The sequence below is a fragment of the Monodelphis domestica genome, chromosome 7 (genome assembly GCF_027887165.1).
Source record: "Monodelphis domestica isolate mMonDom1 chromosome 7, mMonDom1.pri, whole genome shotgun sequence".
Classification (NCBI taxonomy): domain Eukaryota; kingdom Metazoa; phylum Chordata; class Mammalia; order Didelphimorphia; family Didelphidae; genus Monodelphis; species Monodelphis domestica.
Window position 1 is genome coordinate 93736960 of NC_077233.1, and position 6000 is coordinate 93742959.

At 41.2% G+C, this 6000-nt stretch overlaps 1 protein-coding gene across 4 annotated transcripts in view; it reads right to left on the bottom strand.

Moving 5' to 3' along the window:
* The window catches only part of SEC22C (SEC22 homolog C, vesicle trafficking protein), a 46122-nt gene extending 42601 nt beyond the window's left edge, over positions 1-3521 (bottom strand). The window contains exons 1-2 of one of the 4 annotated variants that reach the window (XM_007499805.3): positions 3160-3494; positions 744-778 (exon numbers count right to left, since the gene is read on the bottom strand). The gene's annotated coding sequence lies outside the window, so the exon portion shown is untranslated. Of the gene's footprint in view, positions 1-743; positions 779-3159 lie in introns of all 4 variants that reach the window. The other 3 variants (XM_056805098.1, XM_007499804.3, XM_056805099.1) reach the window with 3 other exon arrangements.
* Between the last annotated feature and the right edge of the window lie 2479 nt (positions 3522-6000).

Below are 6000 nucleotides of genomic sequence, written 5' to 3' on the forward strand. Positions count from 1 at the left end.
ATATACAAAGTCCCTGGGGGTAATGAGCTCAAACTTAGAGAGCTCACATGGACAAAGGTAAACTCAAAGCTTCTTAGAAGCCATTCTCTTCTTTCATGGAACCCTCACTAAATTCTTTTTTGGTGTGCATAAACTCTCTGTTGGACTCCAACTTGAGGGTGATGGTGAATAGCCTTGTAGAAACAGCTCTTAGGCTGCCTTTCCTTCATGTGTCTAGTTTGTTCTTAATTTCCAATGCAGACAGAGCCATCAGCTATTCCCTGGACATTGTTACAGATTGATGGGAAGTCCATCCCTATATTCAAATGGTCATCCTCTAGTGGGAGAGGAAGTAGGAAGAGAGGTGAAGAGAAAGGAGACAGAGACTCTCTCTTTGGGACTTATTGGGAGCTACTCTACCACAAGGATGAATTCTAAACTGGCCTTTCATTTTCATCTAAGTCCCACAGGACATGACTTATTCTCTTCAAAAAATCGCAAGACATTCCTGCTTTCAATGTATACCTATTTTATGCCTTTGATTCAATAGTCTTTAGAAATTATTCACATATAATTTGTACTTTTGATTAATATCATAACTCAAAAGAGGCATTTACACCCAATGAAAGTATCAAGGCATAAATCTCTTTATGTTGGGGCTAAAGGTACAGGACAACCCTCTTACTTAGTTGATTAACCAATCAACTAAGCTAAAAAGCATTACATTTAGTGAGAAAAGTCTATAACAAACTTAGATTACTTACCCTAAAATATTATTTCATATGGAGTTCAAAAATTACTGTATCAATAAAAGAAAATTTTTAAAATTAAAATATTACCAGTCTGTGTAATCAAACCTTATTCCATTACAGAAAAAAAAGACCAATTTTAGACATATGTTGGTTTGGGCCAAAAAACTTTCATAATACTAACACAGGTCATAGAATCAACATCCTAGAATTGCAAGAGACTTCAGGAATCATTTAGTCAAGGCTGTCCTTAAACAGAATTCCCCTTATAACGTCAACCTTTAAAGTTAACTTAAAAGACCTATAGTGTTGGGGTACTCATTATTTTTAGAGGTAGTTCATTCCATTTTTTTACAACTCTAATTGTTAGGAAGTTTATTATGCCAACCTGAAGTCTACTTTCCTATAATTTCTATCTAAAATCCTTCTCTTCTCTAACATTCTGTGGCTTTCTGATCCTACTCAGTTGTTGGCTAGCCATTTTGCTCTTTATTTCTCCCCTTAATCCTTTTCCCTTCACTGATGATTTTTAGCACCTCCATTAGGTGGTAGGCAGGAAAAAATGCTCCCTTTTATTTTAGGTAGTAAGAGTTAATTTTAAGATAAACAAATCAAGAACTGAGATATGTGATTATGATTATGCTATAACACATTCTATTTATCCGTATTAACTCAAATCCTTGACCATATGTCCTCAGAACTTTAGTAAGTTCAAAGCAATTCATTTGTAGGCTGACAGATTTTAGAGGCCATGGCAACTTTTAAAGATCATTTTGACAAAATGAAAGATTCTCAAGGTATTGGCATAACTCCATTCACCCTGATAATAAAAGCTCACTATACATAGTTTTATGTAACATCTACATTCTTTAAAAAAACAAAACTTGCTGTATGGAATTTTTAAATAAATCAAACCCTCTATTAAACATATTAAGGGAGTTTACTACTAGGAGTCCTACTATAAATCATTTGATAACCTAACAAATAATTTTGTAAAGTAAATAATCAATCCCCATAACTTAAAATGAAGTAGCCTAGAATAAATTTTTCCTTATCCTCTAAATATATCCATTTGTATGTTCAGGTTTTCATATGAATGCTATCAATATATATATACTATATATAGTGTTTTCAATTCAATAAACATTTATTAACACCTACTATATTCCAGGCACTGTGCTAAGAACTAATGATACAAATAAGAAAATGAGACAATTCCTGATCTGAAAAAGCTTACAATCTAATGAGGGAAGATAACACAATCAAGTGTGTATATACATACACCTACATATCTAAGTAGGTATCTATCTAGAAAGATGAATGATAAATGGCTCTTGGCAGCTGCTAGATTTTAGCTTTAGAGCCCTCAAGGGGGTTCAAAAAAGGTGAAAACAAGGACAAACAGTAAAAGCTCGTCCAAGAAAAGAGCTGAGAAATCCCTTTATTCTCCTGAGGTCAACTCAGTTCCTCCTGTTGCTCACCTTCCCACATAGGTCAGGATGGGGCAACATGGCCAAGAGAAAAGCTAACAAAAGACATGCCTCCATGGTAGTAGAGAGGCTGGCATACTGAAGGGCGGCCCTAGTATGAATCTCTAACCAGGAATATTTCTTCTCTAGTTAAACCAGCTCTTGCTGACCAGGTAAACTTGTGGAATGGCAGCAGAATGCATAGAATGCTGGGCCGGGAGTCAGGAAGACTCATCTTCCTGGGCTCAAATCTGGCCTGAGACACTTCCTAGCTGTATGACCCAACCCCGTTGGTCTCAGTTTCCTCATCTGAAAAATGAGCTGGTAAGGACATAGCAAACACTCCAGTATCCTCACCCCGAAAACCCCAAATGGGATCACGATTCAGATACAACTGAATAAGCTTGTAGGTGCTTACTGTTGGTCGAATAGGATTTAACAAACTATTCCAGACGTCCTTAGCATGTACCTCCCTGCCCTGCACAAGTCATTCCCCAAGCCTGGACGTACTCTTGCACCTGTCAGAATCCTTGCCAGCCTTCCTTCCAGGCTTAGCCCTGGGTTCAAGCCTTCTCAGACCCGGAACTTCCCCCATAACCCAAGGCTCTCTTTACGGGAGGGGCAGAGAAAGGCTTTAGGAATGTGGAGCTGGATCCTCAATTCCACAGTGACTCAGGTAAGCCATTAGAAGGGAATTCAAGCATCCCCAAGACAAATCTACCCGCGCGTGCGTAGATGCATCCCCGCGCCCAGTCCTCGCACCGCCCGCCTAGGTGGGTCCTCTCCTCCCAAGCTCCGCCTCGTCAACACACACCCGCACGCGGAGACCTCGCCCTCCCGCAACCGCCCCCTTCTGCGCAGGCGCCTTGCTCCCTTCGGCCCCTCCCTGCCGGGTGAAGGGACCAGGCTAACGGCCGCTGGGAGACTGGGGCTCCGTACCTCCCCCCGCCCCTGCCGCTTACTGCACTCCTGAGCCCCTGCCACTGTCGCCTCAGTGTCACCGCGATCCCCCGTCGATCTGTCCTTCTGACGTCCTGGCTTTCTAGCCCTCCCCTACCTCCTGTCAACAGCTGGGCGTCTGGTCCCTCCTGGGCCCACAGGGAAGGAGTGGAGAAGGGAGGGGAGGGGAGGGGATGGGAGGATGGGCGAGGGAAGGCAAGGGGGCGGGGCTCGGCCGCCTACACCTTGCAGGCCGGTAGCACGTGTGCGCATGGGCAATCTCGCCTAGCCGCTCTCCCCCGCCCGCCACCTACACTTAAACCGACCAGAGCGCGGTCGCGTTCCTAAAGCGGGGATTACTCTAGGCCACTGGAGTTTAGCCCCGCCTCTGGGGCGGGGCTGGCGGGAAGAGAGCAGCTGTTAAAGAAGCAGTAATTTTAAAATCTCAAGAGTCTAAAGAAGGAAGGAGTGCCTGCTTAGGTAAAAGGTAATAGCAGGTAGGGTTGGTAATCGCCAAAACTTCCTCCCTGCGAAGCAATGGAAGAGATTTTTTTTTTTTATGTGCCAGTCTGCCATTCAAAAGCTAAATGGAATTGGGATAAGTCCCTTTACTTCCTCAATTTCACCAGATGTAAACCATGGAGCTAGACTAGGTGATTTCCAAGGACCCTTCCAAAAAAACTCACCGGTCACCCTCCCACCCCCCAGCCCCCACCCCCCAGGCTCCTTCTTCTACCTGCAAGAGTCTGGCTCTCCGGTCCCTCTCACAGCCCAGCCTCCTTCCAAATGGAGTCCCTAAGGAGGCCTAAGGAGGCCGGGAGCAGCTGGGCTCAGTGTCTGTAATGGCAACCCTTGCAAAAGACTAATTCCCAGAGGATCTGTGAGACTTGGGCAGAAGACTGGCTGCTTCTGGTGGAAATGCTTTGTTACCCAGACACCAAACACACCGACTCCTAGCTGCCACCCCATAACCCATAACGTTTAAGAATTAAAGAAGATATTCCTTTGGGAAAATTCCACAAGATTTATGTCAGAAGTAGGGAATCCTTAGAAGACAATGTCAGAGCTAGGAAAGGCCTCAGAGTGCAAGATGTGGAAGAATTTTATAAAATACGATACAGGCTGTCAGGTCTATAGAATGAGCTAGAAGGGAAATTAGAATGTAGAACATGGAATGTCATTTAAGAAGAACCATAGAGGATAGAATGTCAGAGCTGGAAAGAACCTTGGAACAGAATGTAAGAGTAAAAGGACCCTTAGAATTTAGAAGGCCAGAGCTGAAAAGGATTTTAAAATGATGTCAGAGTTAGAAGATAATTAAGAACCTAGTACCTAAAATGTCATTTGGAAAGGATTTTGGAATTCAGAAAGTCAGAGACAGAAGAAAATGAGATCATATTCTACATTTAAGTCAAAAGTCAAGGAGGCCAGGATTCAAATCCTGCCTCAAATAACTGCTTACTCTGTGAACTTGGCAAATCACTTAACATCTCTCTTGGCCTCAGGTTCCTCATCTGTAAGATTAAGAATTTAAACTTGATGACTTCTATATCCTACAGTTATATACTCATATATTCAAACTACCCTATCTTGCTTTAAAACTATGCTTCTATGATCTTCCCCCTAAACATACTCCTCCATGTGGACTATAGGTTTAATGTGAATCAAGAGTTTGATATGGCAGCCAAGAAATCTAATGCAATCTTCTGCTGATACTAGACATAGTGTCTAGGAATAGATAAGTGACAATTCTGTTCTATGTTGCCCTGATCAAATCATGTATGGAGCATTGTGTTCTATTCTGGGTTTGGGGTTTTAAGAGAAATATTAATAAGCTGGACTGTCTAAATTTGGGCAAATAGGATGATGATACAGGATTCCAAGGTTAAGCCATGTCAAAATCACTTAAATGAACAAGGGATATTTGGACTGAAGAAGAAATGACTCAGAGGATAAGATCCTTTTGTTAAGGGTATGAAAGACTGTACCTTTGGAAGAGGAATTAGACTTGTTCTGTTTAGATCACGGGGGCAGTATTAGAAAAAATGGATAGAAATTGTAAAGAGGGATATTTAATAGGCCTTGATATAAGGATACAAGAATAGGAAGGAAAATATACCTTGATATAAAGAAAATCTAACAATTAGAACTATCAAAAGTGAAATGGGCTGACTATGGAGGTGATGGGTTCAACATTTAGAAAAGATGATGAAACCAAATCCTATAGCCCTAAGGCTAAGTTTTCTCATCTGTAAAATAGGGATAATAAATCTTAAACAGCTTATTTCAGAAAATCATAGGAGCTGGAAGAGTTGAAATAACATCTAGTCACAGAATCTTAAAGTTTGGAAAGGTCCTCGAGGGGCATCTGGTCAAACCTTCATCCAAACAAGAATAACTTTTATAGCATTCCTGAAAGTAGTCAATTTCAATTTTGTACAGTTCAGATCATCAGATAATTTTTCCTTTCAATGAGCCAAAATCTTCCCTCCTTGCAACTTTCCATCCATTTTTACTAGTTCTGACCCAAGGGGCCAAACAGAATATGTCTATTCTCTCACTTGAAAGCTCTTCAAACACTTGAGGACATCGGGTATCCCCTAAGTCTTCTTATATAGTTATATGGTATGATTTCTAGATCCAGATGTAGTTTGACCAAGGCAAAGGATAACAGAATTATCACCCCCTCTCCTCTGAAGGAAATGGCAAACCATTCCAATGTCTCTACCAAGAAAACTCTAAATGGGGTCATGAAGAGTCAGACATGACTGAAAAACAACTAAACATATATATGTGTGTGTTTGTGTGTATGTCTATATATATATATATCTATATATATATATATATGCATGTACTTATGCATA